The sequence below is a fragment of the Hermetia illucens genome, chromosome 4, assembly GCF_905115235.1.
Source record: "Hermetia illucens chromosome 4, iHerIll2.2.curated.20191125, whole genome shotgun sequence".
Taxonomy (NCBI): Eukaryota; Metazoa; Arthropoda; class Insecta; order Diptera; family Stratiomyidae; genus Hermetia; species Hermetia illucens.
In genome coordinates this window covers 47,790,033-47,815,764 of record NC_051852.1, presented here as the reverse complement: position 1 = coordinate 47,815,764, position 25,732 = coordinate 47,790,033, and the positions used below count along the sequence as shown (strand labels likewise).

Sequence of the window (25,732 nt, the reverse complement as noted above, 5' to 3'; positions counted from 1 at the left end):
TATGACGTCTGATATCCACCAAAGTTTGCCGTAATTCAATTGTTTTTAAATTTTCTTGGTCCATTCCGTTCCGAATCTCAGAAGAATGAGTAACATGTGCGCATTTTGGGTACATTGGTAATAACAGACAGAAGTATTACGAACCCTCGTCAACCCCACTTAAGCTAGTATAATGTAGGATCGTCACTTCACTCTCAAGTAGGTACTCTGAATCATTGTAAAGGTAAAAACTTCCTTGTAAAGATATGAACTAAGATAGTTTCCAGTTTTTCATGTTTATTCGCACGAAAGTGAAACAAGAAAGAAATGCAGAATGTTCTAGCCATTCTAGAGAGAAAGGGCGACAACTTAACTGCGAGTTATGCAATCAATTGGGTCTCCTTTGGCTTGAATCATATCCCACTCGGCAAGCTTTTGATCCTCTACTTCTAAGCCCGCCATGTACGCTCAGTTCGGCCTGCCGGTTACGCCTGAAGAGTGCGCAAATTATCGCCGGCCGTAACGTGGATGGGATGCAGTTCGTCTGTCAGATTTGACAGTCAAAACTGTTTAGGTGGTCGGTTATCGAATGACAAATAATTCAGACAACCGGCCAGACATCTTTGTTTGGGCAGTGAGCGAGAATTTTCGATAAATTCTCACACACAAAAAGATTTCAAATTCTCGTCCCAAGGCCTCCCACTTCAAGAGTCGAACTACCGATGTTGTAGCTTGCCGCTACGTGTATGGTGCTTTCAGTTCAACTGGCATTCAGGTACATTGTGGGTTCTTCCTGCGTCACTGATAGGCCGAACTGGATGTGGATGGCGGGCTTAAGGGTTCTCTCCACCATTGTAAACAGGGAAGAGATGCTCCATGACGCCTTAGTGGAAAGAAAGAGTGTATTTGTAAGTTAGTGGCAATTCCGTAGTTTCAAAATTTTCTAGATTCCTCCTGCGCCAATATCAGAAGAAATATATTTTTAAATTTTTATTCAAATGACTGTGGCGAGTAGAGATGTCTAGAACCCTGTCTTGATTCTCGAACTAGACAATGTTTTCATGGAGTTGAAGTTAGGACGAGCAGCGAGCGAATACGGGCGAACTTACATGAGCTCTCTGCCTCTATCAATTAATGAATATCATGATTTCCCTTTACGACAAATGGTGAAGATAGATCATCAAGATTTTACACCAGAACTGTTTTGAAGGAACAATTTCAGTGAATCATTACTTCAGGCGGAAAATAATAATAGGATGTGGAGCTAGGATAGGATAGGATGCTCAGTGGTTAGAGCACTGGGTTGTCATACGGAAGGCCGCGGTTCAAATCTCGCTGGTGGCAGTGGGATTTGTGTCGCGACTTGACGTCGGATACCAGTCAATTCAACTGTGAATGAGTACCTGAATCAAATCAGGGTAATAATCCCGGGCGAGCGCAATGCTGACCACATTGCCTCCTACAGTGTACTGTATTGTACCGTTACGGTCTTGAATGAAGTGCTCTAACACACTTCAAGGCCCTGATCCAATATGGACTGTTGCGCCAGCGATTATTATTATTATTAAGCAAAGGAAAAGACCCTTTGAAACAGGCTCTGGAGCCGTCGCCGTAAAATATAAAAACTTCACCAAAAACGCTATTTAGGACTATCAATTCCTAAGTGTAATAGAGGCACTAAGTATGATCCATATGGGCATGGTAGGAACAAATGACGCGAAGAAATCAAGCTTTGAGTTGTAAGGATTTCAACTGGACTGGGAAAGTCCCTTATGTACCAAAATTAACGAAGCCTCCTATTAAGTATTAGATCGTGATGGTTGATATGGTACAAAGCAATGTTTTCGAACTTTGGCATGGTTGAACTGAGCAGTTCCGCCTTCGAAACACAAATTATGGTTGATCAAATGATTCACAGTTCTCTTCATATAATCACATTTTACTAAACTCGTTGTTTACCAGGAACTTTTCACTTCCATTTTTTTCAACGTTAATAAGAACGGTTAACGCCACACGAACTACTACAGCTCATCAATTTGGATAATCAGTAATCGTCAAAACGGATTGATCACAAAAAAAATATATTGAATATATTCAGGGCAATTGTGAAAAAGTTGTGAATTTTTGCATCGCAATTTGACTGTTGCCTGAGAGTATAAATATTTCTGGCGCAAATAAAGTTGTGGGACATGTCGTGATTTACTGCAGGATCGTGCAGATGAATTGACGAACTAGATTGAGAGACAGAGCTCTAATTATTGTTGCTAGTGTGATGCGCTATAACGCGAATATAGGATAAAAATCTGCGAAGTGCATCATTGCACACCCTATGACGAAAGCGAAATTTCTATTGCGCTGATCAGAGAAACAGAAGCTGGTACAAACAAGAATGATGTACATACTGTATATCTTATTAGGAAATCATTTCTGAGTGGTTCGAAGTATTTGACATCGCCAAGGATGACAATGATAGGCTACTGTTCTGCGATGAGTAGTTTAGGAGGTGAAAGTTGAGTTTCACCATAATTTTTAATCGTATGATATCTACTGAAGTTCCGCCCATTGTGGATGAAATTGCTAGCCACCGTAAATAGAAACAAAATGATCACGACCATCAGCGCACTCAAATGGAGTTTCTTGCAGTCCACATTCAGGGAATGAACGTTAAAATTCCCCGAAAGGCATCCGTTTTAAATGTCAATCTCTGTGCCACCGATGTGATATTTCGGGGCATCTTAGTCGAAGGACGTGGAGGAATTTAATGCACTTTGACCTCTATTATCCTGATGACATCTCATTTCTCAACGAGTTAAGAATGGGCCAGAGAGCGATGGAGAAGTCCAATATTAAGAAAAGAGGGAGATTCGTAACTATATATGCAATTGTGGAAATTATGCTAGCATGGCCAAAGAGTTGGGTGTCCTGAAAAAATGAAGCACCGGATAAAAGAAGGAGATGGTAAGTTTCGAATTTTGACAGGGACTGACAAAAACCTTCAATGAAGGCATGGTGACAATCTTACGCAGTTGCGCCAATATATATTATTAGAAAGATATAATTATGAGGGAATATGACTCTTTAAAATGATGAAAACCTATTTAAGTGTTAAGTAAGTTCATCTATCCTACGTATGCCTCCTTGGTGAGATGTTGTTCAGAGGTAGTTTCAATCACTTCGTTTACACCCAAAGTAAATACATTTTGCATAGTAGTTAATTAGTGTTTCTTTTGGATTCTACGAGACATTTAAATAATACATGGAAGGACTACTGGGGAATGATAGTGATTAATGGTATGAGCTTAAACACTAGAACGCTGAGATCCTCTATATCTCTATATATCGAAAATTTGCAACTAATTGCGCAAACATTGAATTATTGTCACTTCTGAAATTGACGTTTGTACTTCTCTAGTTATGAACACTGGGGCCCATACGAATAACCTACTGTAGGCAACAGATTGATTGATTGATTGAATTTGGTATTTGTGCACTTTTGTTGCACTTTTTTGTCTTATTAATATATTAATGATGTTATGAATTCTTTTTTTTTAATTACTGTATCTACATCTGATTTCACCCCAACTGATTAGAACAATCCTTGTTCGAACTGATTCAGTTAAACGTCCTAATCTGTAATTATAGTCCTGAATACACGTACTCTCCAACAGAGTGCTTTTGTGCTTTTCTGCATGCAGATTACGATCCTAATTCGCCTAAGCCAACAATATTCAGCCTACATATATTAGCGATAGTTTTTCTTTGATATCGACTACAGGCTGCGGCAGCATAACTTCCTTTTTTCAAAACTCAATAAAAACTATTGTATGCATCGGAAAATATTTATTTATTTTTTATAATGTAGGTACATGTCTAAAGTTTTTATTTACATTATTTTGAAGATCAAATCTGTCAGATGACGTCCCCCATTCTCCATACATTGCGTAAACCGATTTCTGGCGTTTGTCATGACTCTTGTTAGCATAGCAGGTGTTATGTTGGCAATTTCTTCTTGGATGTTGGTTTTCAAATCTTGTAGGGTTCTTGGACGGTTCACATAAACACGGGATTTCAAAAAACCCCATAGAAAAAAATCACAAGGGGACAGATCGGGAGAGCGTGCCGGCCATTCCAAATCAACTCTAATTGAGATAAGGCGCTCTGGAAAGTGTTCCCTCAAAACAGCCATCGATGCTCTTGAAGTGTGTGCTGTTGCACCGTCTTGTTGGAACCAAGTGTCCCCCAAATCCAAATTTTCTAGCCGTGGGAAAAAAAAATTCTGTAGCATGTTTACATACCGGTCCGAATTTACTGTCACTGTAACCTCATTTTCCTCAAAAAACCAGGGACCAATAATTCCAGCTGAGGAAATTGCACATCACACTGTGACTTTGGGTGAATGCAAAGGCTTTTGATGCAATTCTCGAGGGTTGGTGTCAGCCCAGTAGCGCATGTTTTGTTTGTTAACCGACCCACACAAATGAAAATGGGCTTTATCGCTAAAAAAAACAATAGCACCTTCGGGAACGACATCAAGAAGAAGCTCACACGCGTTCATCCGAAAATTGAAATCAAGTTCTGAAAGTTCCTGCACTATCGCCATCTTATAGCGATGAAAATGAAGATCATCACGAAGAATTCTTCTCACAGAACGATCGGATAGTCCAAGGGCAGATGCGTGTTTGCGCGCAGAACGCCGTGGCGATCGCAACATTGACGCTCTCCCTGCTTCAATGTTCTCAGGTGATCTAACGGGCCGAGGGACTCCAGTTCTTCCTTTTGTCGCACTTGCAGTTTGTCTGAATGTAGTGACCCATGTAACAATTGATTTGGCGTCTGGGACGGGAGCCAACGGGGCTAAATTAAAGCGATTCCGAAATGCACGCTGTGTTGCAATAACCGAACATCCGCTTGAAAAGTGAACCTCAACGGCAAAGGCACGCTCCTCACTATTCCAACGCATGATGGCGACTGAACCGTGTCGGGACAAAACTTTACAGTATCCCCTCTTGAACGAGACCACTAGCGCTCCGCTATGACATCAACTAACTGAGTGGCGCGCATTTTAAAAAAGGAAGTTATGCTGTCGCACCCTGTAGAATGCGCTCATTTCAACGACGAAGTCTTATTAGCAGGAATTGTCCCTTTCTCTATTAACACAATTTGAAGATTTATGTGTTCCAGCTTCAAGATTTCCAGTCTTATTTTAAAAAATATACTAATAATATTACATACTATAATATTATTAACTGCATTTAAATAGATACCTGTATGAAGAGTATTTCGAAGTCTAGATAGCATGAGCATGGACCACCACAATTTTTTTCATAGTTTTGTGTTGGGTAGTTTTTAAAAATGGATCCATGAAGTAACTGACACCATTTGCCTCTACCCCCACTCTTTCTGTTTACAACCAATGTCAACGTAGAACAATGTTGTCCACCAAATTTTGTATGAATAGGAGTAATCGTTTCTGAGAAAATAGGTGTGGCAAAAAGACAATAGGCAATAGACAATAAGGTTTTGTTTGACACTAAACCTTAGAAAAAGTTGAGGGACAAAAAATTTATATTATCTACTTATCCATTATTCCCTAAATCTCTTCTCACTTTGGGAAACACTGGCTCATTTTTTCACTTGGCTAAATTTACCAAGATGGGCACTACTCTTTGCAACAAATTATTTTAGGTTGGTCACCTTTAATTTTCTTTTAATACTTTCCAGTCATTTATTCCCTCAGCGTCTCCATTGTCGCGCGTATCTCTATTTCATATCAAAATGAATGGTGCGCGGCAAAAGACAGGATATCATATCTGAAAAAAAGATCTTTCTATCCCTATCGCTTTAAAGAATGTAGATGCCCTTTTAAATTTCTTATCACTGATTAGAATCACCGGAGAATGAAAAAGAACATTCAGAGAAACACATCAATTGAAAACGGTTAATGGTACCCATAGAAGACGGTTGGTAATATATTTCTAAGGTACACTCCAGTTGGTGTCACGAAGCGCCTACAACCGAAATTTAATGTAAATGCTTTAAGGAAAGTTCGTGACTGGTGTAATGTGATGGGATCTTTTTTTATAAGTAATCGTAGTCGAATCCCGAAAACATAATAAATAAACATTTATTTTACGATCTCCACTGTTTGAAGATAAATGACATTAAAATCAATAGCTCTTTTAATAAATATTCATCCCATAAATGAGTTTGGCGCTGCATGTTTTATGGCAGATGTCAAATTAAGGACTATCGTTAGAATAGGATTTTCTAAACGAATGTCCAGAACACAACTTTCATGTTAAGTTTATCACCAAAAATTCCAGTCTTCTGACACAGAGGACTTAGAAATGCGTCCTCCTAATAGATAAAATTCTTCTAAATCTCAATTTTTTCATACGGCAATGAAAACTCTATTGAATTCCACCACAAAAATTCCATAACGACGAAAATAAGATAAACATAAAATTCATCCATAAACTGCTTTATGTTCCAATAATGCGCCCAAAAAGCTTTCTAAAATGACTCTTTAACGAGTGGAATGTTGCCCCATTTCGTCCTGTTTGGAAAAGATTCTCAACAAAACAGTACTTTACACATTTTATCCGCATATTTTGTTGTTTCGTTGTTTGCAAAATGTGCTGTTAAAGAAAACCCATCCGGAAGAAAGTTTCTAATATGGATCTTCTTGTCAAAGTTGAGGAAAGCGTCTTCATATTGAAGAATGAAAGGAATGAAAATTAGGTTAACAACCCAAACCACCATCAAAGACACATCGAGCCGCCTGACGAACATGATGCCATGAGCCAAAAGGGCAACCAGAGGAAAAAACACAAACAACAACTGAGCGAAAAGAAGCCACACTTCCTGCTTCGTGTAGTCTGAAATACACTTAAAGTTTCGGCCATAGGATCGTCGGAAAATGCGGGAGGAATCATTGCGGCCCTAGTTTTTGTGATGTTCCCTAAAGTTTTGTTGTTGGTGCCCTGTCGTTTTATTTACCGCATCATCCATCAAATGGCAATATTCTATCATTTTACTCTACACTGGCTTCTGTCCCGGCAATATTTTCATCTTCATACGTACGAGTAGCATGTGTATATGGAGTCCATCTCTAAGCCATTTTTATGCTGGTTCAACCAAAAGGAGCAATTCCAGCACATCCCGTAGCACAGCCTAGAAATAAATTCACTTAACTGTAAAGCTAGACTAGGCATTTGGGATTAGAGAAGATATTTTCAGTGTTTCATGGAAAAGAATTTCGAAAAAGGGGAGTCATCTGTAACCGTTAAAACCATATGGTAAGAAATCCACAGATTGCGATGCAATCGATGCATTGGAAAGAGTTCCACTGCTCTTGAGGGACAAGCGTCCATTGATTGAAGTTTCACAACCAATTAAAACACAAATGCAATCCAAGAAGAGTTAAGTGGCGTTTATCGGAGAGAAAAGATATTTTTAAACAGAAAAGCTTTTAAGTGGTTTGACAATTCTATTGAGACCTAAATGATTTGAATAACTTAATAAACAATCAACACGCTGTCGCAAGTTTGGGAATATTTATGTTAAGTAAAGAGTGGGAACTCCCCAAAGCCTTGTCTACAGTACGAAGTTTTGTCATACCATTACGAAAACAACACTTTTTGAAACTCGCGTAATTAGTTCCCATTATGGAAGTACACTCACATTATTCGCAATTTTGCAAGGGTGATTTCGGTTGATTTTGAATCGTGAAAGATTTGAAGTTTTCTTTCGATTATTTCTTTCTGTGTTCCAACAAAGCTGGAATATTGGAATAAAGATGTGCGTATAATGCACTGGAAATAGCGATGAAACAGAAATTCTCATAGGGTCCTATCTAAAACACAAACAAAAATCACCGCCATGCTATTGCAGACAAAATGAATACTCCAAAGAAACAATTGGTTAGTTCATTCCAACTCGCGAATTAGCCTTTAACTTTCGGATAAAATTCACTTTTCACAAAACTAATTTAGTAGAATCTAGAATCTTTGCTTCCAGGTGAAAGAAACCATGGGGAGCATATGGTTTTTATTCCTCAGGCAAAGCAATGTTAGTAGACTTATGTACTCACAATATTTTTTTGGCAACTGTAGCGAACCTTTGCAAGAAGAGATTTGGAAAAAAACTATTGTTGATATACTGATAACTCGTTCATTTAGCACCATGAATCATGTACACAACAAACATATTATGTCTATCATAAAAAGGACATGACAATTGTAATCTTCCATTCTTGGGGTTTTTTGTTTAATAAAGCGGCAACAATGCTTCCCAGGATCAACGCACAAAAATAAAATATAAAAAACAAAACAGCACACTCCTTATCCAGGATAGTAGAGATCAATCGCGGTGGTTCTAAGTTGAAATTATGCGATTTCGATGTTGCACATATAACCAAACGTTTTTATCCCTAGCTCTGGAGACCTGCACTTCTTTCAAATGGGAGAACATTTTGCCCGAAGGTACGGAGAATATTTTCACAACAATCAATCGGTTGTATTTCCAACCTTCAGCTTTCTTCCTCGATAAAAACAAATTGTCCAAAATATACACAGAACTCCTAAAATATCTTGAATGAAAGGTTCTGAAAATTTTCAGCTTAGTCATGATTCGTTCATTAGCGTCCGGTGAACCCACATAAATCTGCATAATTCCATTTATCCGTCAATATTTCTTGCCAAGTATTGCCACCATGATTTTCCCCAAAAATACATTATTCATTACTAAATGGCCGCTGGATGTGTATATTATTGTTAATTTCGACATTTCCAATTTCCGTTACTGTACGAGAAAAGTGCCAATGATTCATTATAAAATTTTATTTCCTCTTGCGTATACATTTCGCTCTTGATGGTTTTTTTGTGCAGGCACCGAAGCACATGAATGCCATACGCCAAAAACACAGCCAGATTCTAAAAATATCCTTTGTGGAAATTGTTTACCTTTTCCAATTGACCAAAAACGGTCAGAGCTACGTATAGAGAGTGGCAAGTGTACAGTGTGTACGGATAAGAATCAGATAGAAGAAATGCATTTTGGGAGTAAAAAAATTAAGTTTGATGAAAATTTATTGAGAAAGCAGACAGGCATCTGCACTGAAATATTCAGATATGCTAGGTCGATCCGAAATCGCGCTGTTTCCATGTTTATCCTCCCTTAACAAGGTGAGTTAGACTTCCCTTTAGGAAAATAATCCTCTTCCCAAACTATACTATTCGAACACCAAAACCAGGGATGCAACATTAGATTGCCTGAAGCAGTCATACCGATCGATCTGTAAAAAGATTTCTCCTACAGACTATATTAAACCACTTCGCACTGAATCTGTAGCAGCCTCCATTCTATTTTCATAATTCAATTGCTCAACAAAATTTCAACGAAAAATCACATGAATCACGCGAAAAATCCACATAAAAGCAGCAACATGTTGCCAAAAGATAAAGTTTCTAGATTTGGAGTGCATCTACGAAAACATTGTGCATTGAAATTCGAACTAACCTAACCCAGCCTCTATGGTGTTGCCCTGGAAACAGTGGCTTTGGTTGAAAAAAACTTACTTATGAGATCACTGTAGGTAAAAGTATCTACGCGTGAGTCTTCAATGACAAAAGTTATACTTTTTGCAATCTTAAATGCATTATAATGCATTTAGAGGTCAACTAGTTTGTACGCATGATTTACGAGACAAAGCTCACCAATGAAAATATAAATCGAACTCACATGAGGCCACAAATTTCGTACAAATTAAGATAGATTCGAGAAGATTTCATAATTTCAATGTCAGTTAGTTGTGTATCACTCAAAGCAATATTCGGATGCTGATATTTCGCATTTCGATGATTTTTCGCCAGACTTCAAACGGTAAAGAGAAATAATTTCAACGCATTTATAAATTCCATTTGAAACAGTAAATATTGTTTCCATGATTTATCTAAATTTAATTCAGACTAAAAATTTCCATTTTTATTTGAAAGCTCCTGCATACGATGAACTCGGAAGTACTACAAACTTTTTCAATAGGTTTTTCAGTTTTCAAAAGTTATCCCATATTCCAAACACTGCCTTCTATTCCAATTTAATATTCATTATATATTTTGCAAATCATAAAATTCGGAAGCTACCGAATGGCTTTATTGGAGAGAAAATTAGTTGGAATAAAACTATGAAAATAATTCTTATGGGAAAAAGTTATGGATTTGCAAATGAACTAAATTACAATAATTAAAGCAAAATTGAAATGAATCCGAGGCACTTTATGGTATATTCAGATCGTAATCAAATTATTTGAGAAATTGCTTTAGTAATTTGGAATCTTCCAATTATGAATTAGTTATTCGCTGACAAGTAGACCAGAATGTTCTGCACTGAAAAATACTCTAGGTTACTTTTAATTAGTTTGAAACAAATTTCAGATGTACGTATTTAAACTAATTAGAAAATATTCTAAATTTAATTTCTACTACATGTAGTAAATGGACTTCAATTAAATTAAGGCAGATAGAAAGATTAAAGAGAAAAACTTACTAAAAAGCTTCGTTGGTGTTTTACAAATTAGAACCCAACGGCTATGGAGGGGAGAAATTGATAATTGTGAAGATAAAATACCGAGTCCCGAAGCCAACTTGCTAGAATTCATAGATAGTTTTTAATCAACTTAATCCAGGTCGAGTTGAAAGATCTTCAAATTACCTACCGTCACATGACTTTGTACCTTCTTCAACTTGTTTTGCCTTACCAGTTCCCTGAGAGAACTACATGAATCCTAGAGTTGGTACTACTCATTCGCTGGAGTGCTTGAACTTTATTCGTTAAATTTCTAAGGCCTTTTCATATTGTGTCTCTATATCTGTCTTCGGCTGAATAAAGCCTTACCCATGATTTTAAATCTATATACACGTATATGCTGAGCATTTGGCCCTTGGTGGAGTGTAGCACACCTATGTCGTGGCTCGCTGTAACTTGAAATGTGCTTTAGTTCACCCAGAACTTCTCGAAATTCCCGCACACCTCTACTGTTCTGCGACAACTCGGCGCAGCGATGCGTCCCTCTTTAAAGTGTGATGTATCCACTGTCACTTCCGATTACATCACGTACGAATGACAGGTCTATGCGTCAACCCTATATGACGCAGACAGGTATTGATGAAAGCTTGGAACTTTCTGAGTGAGAGTGGGGGTCATTTCATCTACCACCTTCGCTTCAGGCATCATGCAAATGAATTTCTCTTCAAACTTACAACTGAATGTAAGCAAAATATCTTCGCTAGTTTAATCACGCTAGATGCCCACTTACTAAAGTAACGTTCATGCCATATCCTCAAACTTAAGAATTTGCAGAACTTTACAATATACCTTTAGTAGACTATCTAAAACGTTTGTTTTTGCTCGCTATTCTGTCAGTTCAATAATACTAAGCATTCTCTGATCATCTCATACAATTCCACGATATTCTAAAATATTCAGAAGAATGGTCTCATTATAGTTACGCATTTAATCATTCGTTTCAAATCCTTTACGAACCGTATCATAGCGTAGCTACCCATCATTATTGGTTCCTTTTCCTTGATTCCTATACCTGAAACATCTGGTTTTCCAAATTTTTGGATTAATTTTGATCTGTACATATTTGAGTTGTTTTTTTTATTCTTTCAAGAATTTAATAGAAAATAGACCATAAAGACTCGTGGAGAAAATGCGTTTTGTCAGACAAAGCCTTCAGCGAGTAATCTTTAAGCTACTGAAAAAAATAAATTTTAAGGGACAAACGTTCACGTTGAAAATCTTGGTCATTTCTCGGTGTCATTGTTATATTCCCGATTTGAATGGCATTTTTCATATTTGGCGATTTCGTGGAAGAGTAATGTGTTTCTATCAAATTTTGTGGGAAGTTGTTTGAAACAACAGCTTTTGAGGATGAATGTTTGAATAACTCAATGTTTCGAGAATGGTTTAAAACGTTCAAAAAGGCCGGACATCAGTAGCAGAGAATCCCCGTTTACGACGCTTGATAGTTTCGATTAATGACGCGAATGATTTCATGCGTTCCGTCCTTCTAACCATTCAGATCGGACCATTCTCTCATCCGTTTTGGTCCAAGCACAACATTTTTTTTTTCAAAAGAATGACTGGCGGCTTTGTTCAGGACAGAGGCAACTCATTAGACGCTGGTTACCTGCACCCCGGAAGCAGCGTGACTTCAAACTGCTATCAGCTTCCTTATATCTGAGAAAATTAGTGTTTAGTCCAAAAATTTAAAATTGATATTTATTAAATTTATAACACCTTGTATACGTTTTCGATCACGCTACTCCTAGGATGGACGTGAGGCAGTGCCTGATGCGCTGTGCGAAATCGTCAGTCCTTCGTTTTTTAATGCAGAGCTCAAATGTATGAAGAACTTCTTGAAATGGCAATGAAACATAATTATTGGAGATTAAACCTGAGAATCGATAGAACTGACATGCAAATAAAGTCCCAATCAGCTGGCCAAGTGAGATGCCATACGAAAATCATGCCCACGATGTTTTTTTACCGGAAGAGCACTGTTAACCTTGTACTTCTCCCTAAAGGCAAGACAATTAATCGTTTCCATTACGGTGAAACCTCTGAATTCTTCACCCCTTATTTGCGGTTTTTGCACGAAAAATACAATGGCAACCGTTTCTTAGTCTTCCTAATTACCGGATCTGTCCCAACAGACTTTTTTTTGTTCCCAGAATGGAACGGACCATGAAAGAAGGAACATTTGACGATGTTGAGGCCACTTACAAAATTGCTAGAAGAGCTGAACACCATTCAAACCCTGGAAATTTCTGATCAACCCACGTATGTTTCTAATCTTCAGGTTTCTCGATTCAATGACAGCGCCCTTCAGTTGAACACTCTGAAAACTCGGCATCAATTGATTCCTTCCATAGGTAATCGTCTTCTACACTTTAATTAGCAGCAGGCTTTGCGAAGTTCGATGCAGATAGTTGACGTGGAAATTACGCAATTCAGGTTGTACCGTACATGTCCTTCTAAGTTCTCCCTTAATGATCTTTGAAGTTATTGCAAGATACGTCATTAGAAAATGTTTATTACATTTTGTAATTTATCTATAAATCTCCAAGCCTTGCTTTCATACACACTAATATATGTAAGTCTTATAGTTTTTTTATATATACAGATCCTGTGTACTCTTCTTTGCTTCATTGTTGGGAGGACTGAGTAATATATCCTGTTTTGCTTTCAAGATTCGCCACCAAATTTTGTCCGGCCATTTCCATATCTGTCAACATTCACCACTAGATAAATGAAGTGACCAACATTTTATAGGTAATGATATCCTAAACCTGGTTGGATTTGTGTGAGAATGATTGGAATATTTCTAGAACATCGGTTTCGTAAACGCCAACATTGCAGGGCTTTTAAATGCGATTATGATAATGTTGAAAATCATTGTTAATTTCGGGGGATAGTAAAAGAGCACAGAAACACCATATTGGTTCAGAAATTCTGCAAATAGCTTTAACACTGCATAATAAACGTGGTTGAAGCTGCATTTTGGTAGTCGCACTTACCAAAGATTCAAAGAATTAATTGTCTTAACATTATTGAAGCGATGAGAGCCACGCTGCCCGCGGTGCTCGAAACTCCCTCAAATCCACCCCCGGGTGGATTTGATTTCCAGATTCACCTTTGAACAGACATATTATGTCCCAATCACCGAAATGGTCACCAGACGACGCACGATGGGTTTTTAAGGTTACGAACATAGTAATTTTCACTAATAGGTCAAACCATGGAAGAAAGCGACGTTGTCAGAAGAGGTCATTATGAAACTTATCGAACCCCTCGAAAAAATAATAGCCTTATATCAGATGGAATATAGATATGCCATTTTAATGGCTGAAAAACGCTGGTCTGACAGAAAGTCCGCATTATCGCTACTAAATGCGACAATGCATTCAGCCAAGACGCTCGTTGGTAATCACGAGGCTGATAGACTGACCAAAGATCTGATCCTACAATTGTAGGCGCTTAATGAGACGAATCAAGAAAATTCTTACCCAATTCTGTACATTTTTTTGAAAGAATTAGATATATCGAAAAGCTTTCTTCATTCTCCATGGCTTGCCGTAGTTGCATGCAGGTTTACGATTCCAGGCTCGGTTATCCCGGTCACATAAAGTTGCACTCAGGCAAAAATACGTTTCATAAATTTACTTCAACATGGAATCGGCCTACTTTCACTCTTTGGGCGATGCTCACAATTTTCAATAGCCTACGAATAGAAGCCGTCTAAATATACATTCCAGGGGATAGATAATATCATGGACATGATATGGGATGCTACCAACTACAGCTCTTCCTAACCTATTTATCTATCAGATTCTAAAAGCATGAGAACTACTTTCGAAAATGCATGCAGGGGCATACGTCAATTAAAACCTGACAGTTTTTACAGACAGATACGATTTCGTCCAAGGCAGAGGCAACTCATCAGACGCTGGCTTCGCCTTGGGAGCAGCGTGAGCGAAGCGTTCCCTTTTATTAATCCACACGTTATGGATGAGAATTATATCCAGGGGAAAAAATGCTTAGGATTTCTGACCAAAAGCCACCCAAAGCTGAAATATTATTTTGTTTGGAACGGACGAAACCATAGTTGTCTGATTTGACCGCTCAAAGTTAGAGACGAGTAATGCAGCAAATAGGGTCAGGACTCAGCAAATAGAGGATCATGTAAATCTGGCGCCCACAACCATCATGTGGAAAATCAAAATTTTAAAAAACTGATTAATCCGACGATATCGAAGATACCTGAATTATGATCACAATGAAAATATCGTCAAATTCATGCCAAAAATTTAGGGATGACCGAATAATAAACAAACAAATTTCGCTCTTCGTATATGAAAGATTTTGCACTTTTATATAAAATCAAATTGCCGAGGATGAAAGCGATCTTTCTTTCAAATTTATTTTATTTGTCGGATTAATAATAATAATAACAGTAATCGTTGGCGCAACAATCCATATTGGATCAGGGCCTTGAAGTGTGTTAGAGTACTTCATTTAAGACCGTAACGGTACACTACAGGATTACAGCATCCTATGGTACTGGTTTCTGGAAAGTCCCATACACCAACCATTAATTTACACTAGGAAAATCGAATAGGAATAGGCAGTGATGCCAAAGTCTATGGTTTCTCTAGTGATTTATACAAAGACACAAATTATATTGTTAAGATGAAGTGCTAATATGATCTGATCATGCACCACATGGAAAAGAACTATGGTAAAAGAGTTTGGAACAAATCGTCAAAACTGAGCGGATATGACCCCGAAAGCACAAAAGAAGCCCCGATAAAGAGAACTTTTAGAGGGCGTAGTCTCCAACTACATAGCAACGAAGCATGAAGAAGAATATTATCAGCTATAATTTAAGCTCTAGGGACAGCACATATTGAGCTTTTAAGTTAATCCCAAATTCAAAACATTCACTGATAAGTTTACAGAAAGGTTTTAGGATATCAGGTCATCACCTCAGTTTAACGATTTCCATATTTTTGACATTGCTATTTCTATGCAGCTAACACTGATTAATCATGGACTCGGGACCTTGGAAGTTTTTCAGAATGCCAATGTTCGAATCGTTCAGTGCTTAGAGCGCAAGACTGTCGTAGCAGAAGGTCGCGGTCCAAATCTCACTGGTGGATGGACTTGTTTCGTGACTGAATCTCGGATAGCAATCGATCTACCTGTCAGTGAATGCGTGAGTTAAATTAGGGTAAGAATCACGGACGGGCCCAATGTTAACTACGTGTGCCATTACGATCTTTAATGAAGTGCTCTAACACGCTTCAAGACTTCCAAGGACTCTCGCACCAACAATTTATTATTAATAGGCATCCTGATATGAAAGATACTAGAAAAGCCACTAAAAGCTCATTTTGCTGTTCGTTGTTAACCTGTTTATGGAAATTCTGATATGCGTTCCCAGCAGAGCAACAAAGATTTCCTTTATATTTATCGTTATCGATAGACAAATAAACCTCAATAGACTATAACCTCGGTGGAACATGAAGAATCTTTGATTGTCCGGTAAAGATTTTATTCAATGCTAATTTCATTTTTCGTATGCTAAACAGCTCGGCTGACATATAACTTTTCACAGCAGTTAATTGCCTTCCCTAGCAATGAATGTCAGACCTGTCCGATCATAAATAAGATTGCAAATTTGTTTGCATCGTACTAGTTTGCTTTACTGCGTATGTTTTATGTGTGCATACATTCTTGATTGGAAAGCATTATGCAAGCATAATTCTCAATAATTGCCTCTCAAAGCTAGGATCCTTCTTCCAATAAATAACTACTTCATGCTATTCCAACTGCAGACATGAGAATGGGCGTAGAGTGCAATTTAAATTGCATCTTCTCTCAAGGGTAACTTGGAAAAAGCGAAAACATATCCAGGATATATTATAACTGAATCGATACTGATCAATAATATCAGTTAATTATGCACGTGATGTCGATGTGATGTATTTAATTATGAAAGCTTATTCAAAGGTTTTATCTGTACAAATGTTAAACATTTGTAATATAATAATAAATTTCATTATGGGAAATATAATTTTCCATTGAAATTTACAACTAGAAAACTAATTGTCGGTAGACAATTTTTGTCATCCCCAAGTTTTTTTTTCGCTATTAATTGGCAGTTTATGTGTGTGGTTCCAGAATTCCACTTAAAATGCTACTCCATGTAACATTACCGTTTCCATTTTAACACTCATTAGTATAATACTTGTATGCATCCGGGCAATAATTTTCAAAGGATAATAAATTAACCACCTGTACTTACAGTCCAACCTCCTAGTCCTAATTAAGTCATGTCTAAATAATGGATAAGGGCAGTAATATTTCCTACCCATTCTCCACCTGATGTCGGTTTCATTTTTTCTTAAACGGTATTTTCATAGTTCTTAATCCTTTCTGGTTCGTTTTCTTTGGATTAATTTAATTGCCTTTTCTACATTTTTATTCAGTATTATCACCTGGGCATTTTCACATAAGCCTGTTTTTTGTAAGCTACAAATGAACATATTACGACCTCGATCCTTTGTTTTTATTATTCATCATTTATTTCATTGCTTTTGGAGTAATTTCAGACAATACCAGTAATTAAGCAGAAGGCCATTATTAAGAGCCCTCTTTTTAACCATTTCATATTAGTACATAGAGCATTTTCTATTTTATTACCTTTTCTATCAGAAACAGCAAGAAGAATAATAGTGTGAATTTACAGATATCTAAATCTTCTATAATCCCGGTATATTCTTGATCCTTGACTCCTTGATCTGACTTAGATAATGAAGGGAATTTTCAAACCACAATAATTTAAAGGAAATTTATCGCAACCCCTATTCAGTTCCTATAGTCGCTGAACATATAACGTACTTCCATTTTAGAGACTTTGTATCGCTTATGTAAAACTTTAACTACCATTCGGAAGGTCTTTAGCTCATAGAAACCTGGTTTGATAGCTCCTGACATCTCATTGTCATCTATGCTTGGCTATATTTTAAGGTGACTATTTTCCAGGACGAGCGGTTTGTTTTTCAGATGGAACATACATATAATGCCAGTTTTTAATCGAAGTAATGATAGTGGAGATTACAATTTCCCTTTTAATCAGAACTGCTTCCTTCTTGCTGAAAAATGTGCTTTCTATTACCTCCTTTTTCCAGACGAGACCAACCGCCTCTACGCGCTTATGGCGCTTTAATAGATCTTATTTCGTTTCCATTGTTGTGATCATTACGAAACTTGACATGATATATATGATTCAAAATCGTGCTGAATTTTTCCCTATTTCTTGAAAATTTGTATTACTTTGTATTTTGTATTAATCGTCAAAACAAGACCGCAGAGATCTAGCCAGTACACCAGTGTTGTTTTGCGTTCGAGATTCTGTTAGGCCAGAATACCCCAATGACACAATTGCAATTTTCGAGTAACTGTGGCTGCTCTTTTCCATGTGTTGAGGTACCTACATTTCCACCCTTTAGACAGAACAGCGAAGACAGATGTGGCGTTATTAATACATCGAGTAACCTCACGTTCAGTGCCACCATCAATAGAAGCAACCTGAATATTCTACCCATTAACACAGGCAGGAAGAATACGATGCGACAAACTGAGAACCTTGGTTTTGTTGGTATTCATCTTCATCTTCTCCAAATTCAGGACCATTTGACCAAGATCCAGCGCCCGATGTTAAATCAAGCAGATGTCATCAGCATAATCAAGACATTTGAGAAAAGGTGTCCTGCCTTCTTACAAAGCAGGATAGTGGTGGTCACATCTTTTATCGAATAACCTAAGCAGGAACAATAATTGATTAGCAAAATTGAGTGATAACTTCATCAAGTTATCTGGATTTTCTCATCCGGATTTCGAGAAATTTGATTTGTAGTGTGTTGGTTAGAACTCTGTTTAGAAATATTTAAAAACAGTGTTGTAGCAAGGAAGAGCCGAGCTCAGGGTGAAAATCATTAAAATTAAATTAAATTAAAAATTTTGTTAACGTTGCTTTATTCTGAGGTACCGAAAAAACTCCGGAGCCTCTCTTCTTCCGTCCCTCTTCCGTTTCAAAAGTTAGAATAATCCTAAGGCCGTTAAAAATTGTCGTTTGATCACCTTTTCTTCGTCAACTTTATAAATGCTAGAAATCATAAAAAATTTTGGAGAATATCTAGTGCCAATTCTAGGGATTACACTAGAAATGCTTTGAATCGAAATAAACTTTTCACATTAGTTACTTTACATAATTTACAATTTTTACCATTTAATTTTTTACCAGTAAATCCCAATTCATTTAACGGATAATTTTCGATGCTTACCTGAAATAAGAAAGAAAGAAGAAATGGTTAATATCCGTTATATATGTCAATAATAAAAGGAAAACCAGAATAGATTTAGAAAAGGATGCCACAAGAGTAATGATAACTGATGTAAAAATACAAATAAAAATATAAATTTAATTTATTTTCCTACATAATCGGCCAACATATAAAAACTTCTGTTCCATATTTTTTCAAAAGCCTTGGCCTTAGTACTACTTAAAGAGATATTGTGCTGAGCGTTAAAAATGTTGGTCATGTAATATTTTGCTTGGATGACAATTCACTAGCTGCAATGCATGTCGCACTTTGAATCGGAAAGGAAACAATCCAAAGGATGATCGAAACAGCGCTTGCTCGATATGATAGATGGAAATTTAAGAAGCTCCCGACTTCACCTGGCGCAAACCTATGACCGAGAAGAGCGGCGAACTAGATCTTGACGCTTCCGAACTTGAAGAAGGCTAAAGAAGAACCAAATTTGGATGTGTGACGTCACTTGTCTAAACTTGAGTCATTTTGTGAAAAATATGATAAATAATAATACTAATCGTTGGCGCAACAATCCATGTTGGATCAGGGCCTTGAAGTGTGTTAGAGCACTTCATTCAAGACCGTAACGGTACACTAGGAGGCAATGTGGTCAGCATTGCATATGCATATGATAAAGCGTGGATAAAAGGCTTGGTTTCTGATTTGACGTGTCATGTTCAGAACGCTGTTCTGCAACCGTTTAAAAATCGTACTGCAAGAAGTTTGAACGCATGTATTCCTAATGATAAATCAATCAGAGAATGGTTTACCACATTGTTCCACAACGAGAAATGTCAAAGCCAAGTCAAAGGCAAAAGAAAGTCATTAGGACTGAGCTCAAAATTCATTCTTAAATTTTGGCGAATATTTGAAGGGGTCCCAACCTTAGCCCCAAATAAATAGCTCGGGAAATAAGAGCGCTGTCTTATTGTGAATAATCCAGAATCCACACATCTTAGTTTAACTTTGTGATCAAACAGGATTTTTTTGGCCGGTTGTTTTGTCTCAGATTAGATTTACTTTGATTTTTCACATCCACGGATATATAATTCACCAAAAGTTTCACAATTGAGCCGATAAAAATCTTGGTTGATACAGAGACAAATCCCCCTCTTTTCCACATGTAAGCGCGTGAGCTCAAATTAGATTTTAAGGGGTTATATCAATTTGGACTTTTCCAAAAAAAGGTTTCTTCAAGGTTTTTCTGTGGACACATTTTCAAATTATAGTCCACAAGTAATATACCAATCAATTAAGCAACTCTTCAAGAGAAAGAAAAAATGTATTATTGACAATTATTTCAAAATGGCGGCTGCAGGGCGGGACAAACAAAACAAGATTTTTTAGAAGTCCTCCGCTGAGTGCAATAGAACTCCCTTGGATCACCATCTAGAAACATAATCACTTTTTTGAAGTATCGTAATCCATTTCTTCGCATTTATCGCCCTTTCGCTTACAAAAAACTTCAATTTGATTTTAAGCGTACAATAGTTTACTTTCTCATGAGGTTCGATAAAACGGCTCAACTCTCATATGCATTCTGCAGCTTCTGATCCTGATGGAAGTTGTTTCTTTCCAGTTATGGTTTCCTGGTCTGAAAACTGACTGTCATTAGCGGTGCTCTGCCTTTCTTCCACAATATCGTCGTCTGTAAGATCGTTCTACCGCGCGAAATGCATATGTATTTTCTTCTAAATGCATAACCCACGAATTTTTAAAATGAACCGAACATTTGAACCAAAAAATCTCATGAGTCCATTTTTTCCGAATTTTTTAAAATCTTTTTGGTAAGAAAACAACAAATCAAGTTCAAAATTGAAACATTTTCTGAAATACTTCAAATTATCCAAAAAGGCTTCGAATTATTCATGATTTTTTAACTACTACTACAGGAAATTCAAAGTACCAAGGGGAAAGTTCGAATTATCTACGATTTTGAATTATCACAGTTCGACTGTAGATTTAAATTTTTTTGGCTGAATGGCGGGGTTTAGAACAAAAACGTTTTCCTTCTTCGAATTCTACGGCTCACCACACGTGATTTCGTGTGGTAGCAACAAACAATCGCCCCTTATATGAAATTTCCCTAACAATGACTTTTGCCGATCATTCAATAATAATATAATAATCGTTGGCGCAACAATCCATGTTGGATCAGGGCCATGAAGTGTGTTAGACCACTTTATTCAAGACCGTAACGGTGCGCTACAGTACATTGTAGGCGGCAATGTGGTCGGCATTGCGCTCGCCCGAGATTATTACCCTGATTTGACTCAGGTACTCATTCACAGCTGAGTCGACTGGTATCCGACGACAAATCACGATACAAATCCCACTGCTATCAGTGAGATTTGAACCGCGACCTTCCGTATGACAGCCTTGTGCTCTAAAGATCATTCAACCCCGGCTTAAATTTGACAAAATCACCTTCATGTGGACAGATAGATTAGTGCACCTCCCTATTATCAAGCACAAATGCACGCACGCTGAAATGTCCGAGAGTTTCCCAAATCTATGAACTGGTTTATAATTCCGTCAATCTGTCGTGGGTCCAACATATTCTCCCAATTTGAAGCTACGCGACATTTTCTTGTCAGGCTCGATCGGGAACGAAATGCACCCTCTTAATTATCTCTTTGAGAGAGACTACCAAGCCTCAACAAGATTCTGCAAAAAATGACCGATCTCTTTATCTCTCTCTCTCTCTCTCTCTCTTTATCTTTATGTGCCTCATATCGAGCGATGTTTCAAAGTCGACTAGAGAAATGCAGAAATAAGTTACAAAACTTTTCGGTTGTCGATTTTTCTAGTTATGTAAATAAATCTTGTCGTAAATTCTTGTGGAAAACGAATGAAACAAATATATAAATCTGTTGCAAAAAAAATTAATAACATAAAAGACAAATGGGGAAAAAATTGAACCGCCCGGTATACAATGAAGTAGTTTACCTCCTTTATAAAAGACGTTTCGTTGAGTAAATGACAATATGATGAAGAGATACATACGCCGCGATGCAGAATAGGAAGTCAAACCGGTTTTCGAGTTGATTTTTATGTGTATCTAGGCATAGGCACTGTCCCAGGAAGAACAAATTACCCTGGGGATAGGCAGATACTGATTTGAAGTAAATACAAATTCTAACCCATTTGGACTGTCTTCCCTGTTTGTCAAATTATGTCCGAGTTCTAGAATCTGATTATTGGCAAAAAATACGCAGAATTCCAATTTTGTTCTTAAGAGCAGCGCTGCATAAAGTCGCTCTTTTAATTTTCTATCTGAAAGTGCATGTCTTAATTGCTCCCGGTGCTTTTTTCTCAAAAATTTCGAACAATGAAACTGCTCTAATTATTATTCAATAACGGAAAATTACAACGCTGAATGGATGCCACTGGATGAATACTATACCCACTAAAATTCAACATGAAAAATGACTTAATAATTATTGAAATATTTGAACCCTGTTTATAATTTGAAGAAAAGACAAACATGTACGGTAAGTCGATCGCTCTAAAATATATCGAAGAGTAAAGAGACCGAAAAGACGCTTTATTTTTGCCCTCTCCTGAGTTTTTGACATTAACATCCATTTATCTTGACTTTCATTTGACTTGTTGAGATGATTTTTCAGAATTTAATTGGGACTGAATCGAGAATTACGAGACAAAGACTTGTTTCATATGTGTTTTTTCCATACTGAATGGTTTGCTTTTAAACAATTTACCGTTGAAAAAGACCATCAAATTTTCAATATCTGATCGTCCCGATAATTTGAAACAACGTCTGTGGAAAAATGTTTAAATATATTGGCAAAGTAGTTTTGGGGAGAAAGGAAAATTATTATTATTTCATTTTCCTATGAGAATAAAGTCATACGATGACAAAATCTTCCTTACGAATGTTTCCGGTAGAGCTCGTTTCTAGTCGCGCTCCCATTGTTATTTTGCATCGGCATCGAATATCTTCAAATATCATAGACCGAAACGAGGCGATGGCAACAACCCTTTCAAGCCTAACACTGCAGGTGTGGTAATGGGGGGAAGCTACTTAAAATTTATCGAACAAAGCGAATACCCTTAACTCCAAAGAAGCATGTCATGCCAATAATAACACTTCAAGGAAATTGACTTCCTTATCAATGAAAACAATCGCGGATAACAGTGGAAAGATAAGCGAATGAAGTATTGTATGGGAACAAAAGCTCTTCCATATTTCCGAAAGATGACTTTTTTGCTCAAGAAAGTTAATAGGTCCAGCCATTTATCATGTTTGTTCTGCAAGCGATGTAAAAGTTAATCAGAACGGAAATCGCAAAAATGTAATTCCGGAATATTATATTATACGTGGTCTGGCTGCGAAAAAAAAACAAATCAAAGACACGCCGCACTTTGGAAAAATGACTTTTATGTTGAAAACAAGCCCTATGAAACTAAGTGCTGACAAAAATGTAAGAATCCCATTTAACTAGCACAGATATTTCATTGGAAAAGCTGTAGCAGAAGCTAGCGGTCGCCAGTACGTTACCAGTTAAGAATGCTATCATCGATGTATCTATGTTTTTCTGTTCACTCCTTTCTGAAGTATAGGACATCTCTTGGTCGATATAGTAGCTCTGTTTTATTTCATTAATTTTCGGTGGGACTGTGCCTCAATTTCGTTATCATCACACTTATTGCTGTACAAGTTATAAACTCACAATGGCGAGATAAGTACAATGAGGAACACAAACATCCATGAGAACTGAGATTCGAACCCAAGGTAACAGGCTGGTAGAGCTGGTGCTCTAGTCCCTCCCGTTCATGTTTTAAAATTGAGTTTATTTTGAGATATTTTGTGACTACTAAAGTTAAAAATCATAGTGCAACATTGACAAACATTGTATTTTATTTTATTTAGATTGTATTGGAAAGCGTGGATAGAAGCGATAGCGTTAAAAAATGAGTGTTTCCTGTTTCTTCAAAATTGGATTAGGCTAACTTAAACGTCTTTATTCAAAGACTACCTAAGAAGGTATTCCTGTAGAATGTTGATGAGACTAGCGGGACACACACATTAAGATGAAGTGCGGAGTTCGGCACTTATTCTTCAACAACTCTAAACATTGTAATAGTCCCAAGCTAGACCGGAATGTTGTGTTCCTTCAATGTGAGTCTTTTTTCTGGTTTCATTGTTCATTCACAAACGATATGTGGTCTGTTTAAACATTTATGTTTATATTCCAGCCCATTTTCCAAAATTTCTGTCCAAAAGCATTTCTTATAAAATCTATTCTAGCTCTACTTCCTAACGGTCAGATAATAAATGAGGCCTGACAATGCACATCTTTCTCCTGTCCGGGGCTTGGGGAATTTTGTTCGGGTTTTCTGAGCGTGGTGGAGCGAATTACCGTTCCTAAGCGATAACTGGGAAACTTGGAATCCTTGCTGATGAAGGTTGTTTTGGTAAATTTTTAAATTTCCTTAACTTTGGAGTGAGATTAATCTCGTGAAGTATGATGGACTGACCATCCGAAACTTTGAATCACCGAATCACCTAGATGCGGTCTCCTCCTTCGTGATGCTTAAAAATTGTCATGTCATGTCAAATTCGAAAAATACCATGGAGGAAACAAAATATGGAAAAGAGGGTTATCAAATAATAATATATTTAAAACTGACTTTCGATTCCCATTTCTTCCATGCACACTGGTTGTAATTTGAAAATGAAAAAGGTAACTTCTGAAACAATTAGTCTCCGAAACGTCAAAAAGGCCGTACCTCAATATCATCCGGAGTTAGGTGAGTGTTTCCGACACCATATCGTGCATCAATTTGTTCCTGGACGAAGTTTCTGTCTTTGCACAAATTTGTGTTGACCATATAACTATTACACATTTTCTTTTCTAGTCACACAACAAAGGCTTCAGCCCGGGAAAGTTCATTGGATATTGAAATGTCAAGCCTAGCTGGCGTAGAGGCATGCAAACAGGAGGTGGCGAGACATTTCAATTAAGCTGCACGAAACTGCTGTCAGACCTGCACGGCCAATATTCGCCAATTTTCGTGGATGCTATAGATCTCCTCTTCTTAAACAGCCCTATGAACCTAAGTTCTCGATTATCGGCGCTAAAAAAATAATCACACTACAAGACACTATGCTGTAAAGCCTTTGTACTGGCAAGAATGAGAAACCATCAAAAAGTCTTCCATTAAAGAGCCACGAGCGTAACGAACGAAGCCACAATTCTTGAAATGTAGCATGGGCGAACTATAAGCTTTCTGAAACCCTTCGTTGGCTCTAATTTTTTGTACTAATCCTGGTAGCTAATAAAAAGACTGTTTCAATTATTTCGAAGTAAAATCAAAATGTTTAACTTGCCTCAAAAGCGACATTTTTACACCCCATCATGAGAAAAAATCGCAACCAAAGCGCTTTCATTCCCGAAACCTCAGTGAACTTCATGATGATAAAGCAAATCTCTTACGAAATATCTGCGTGTAAATACTTTTGCACTTAATGTATACATTTTCGACACTCTTGTGCACCGTTCCTTTGGCTCTTGCATTCAGGCCAGAGTTTTTTCTTCGCTTTTGGCTCTACTACTGTCTACTGTCTCCTCCAGCGACTTTTCTTACATTTGATTTGTTTATTGGCATTATTGCCACAAACTGCTTTTTGCGATATAATTGAAATCGACATTTATGACTCAGCTGAATTTCGTGGAGTAGACGGTCGACCCAACCAACAGTAATAGTAGACAATCCACCAAGGGTTTACGTTAGTAGATAGCTATAGCGGATAAGAGTACTTTTGCTTAATTTTGCTTTGA

At 37.3% G+C, this 25,732-nt stretch overlaps 1 protein-coding gene across 3 annotated transcripts in view; it reads right to left on the bottom strand.

The window, feature by feature from the left end:
* LOC119653664 (ras-associated and pleckstrin homology domains-containing protein 1) overlaps positions 1–25,732 on the bottom strand; it is a 474,167-nt gene that overhangs the window by 43,024 nt on the left and 405,411 nt on the right. The window lies entirely within an intron of this gene.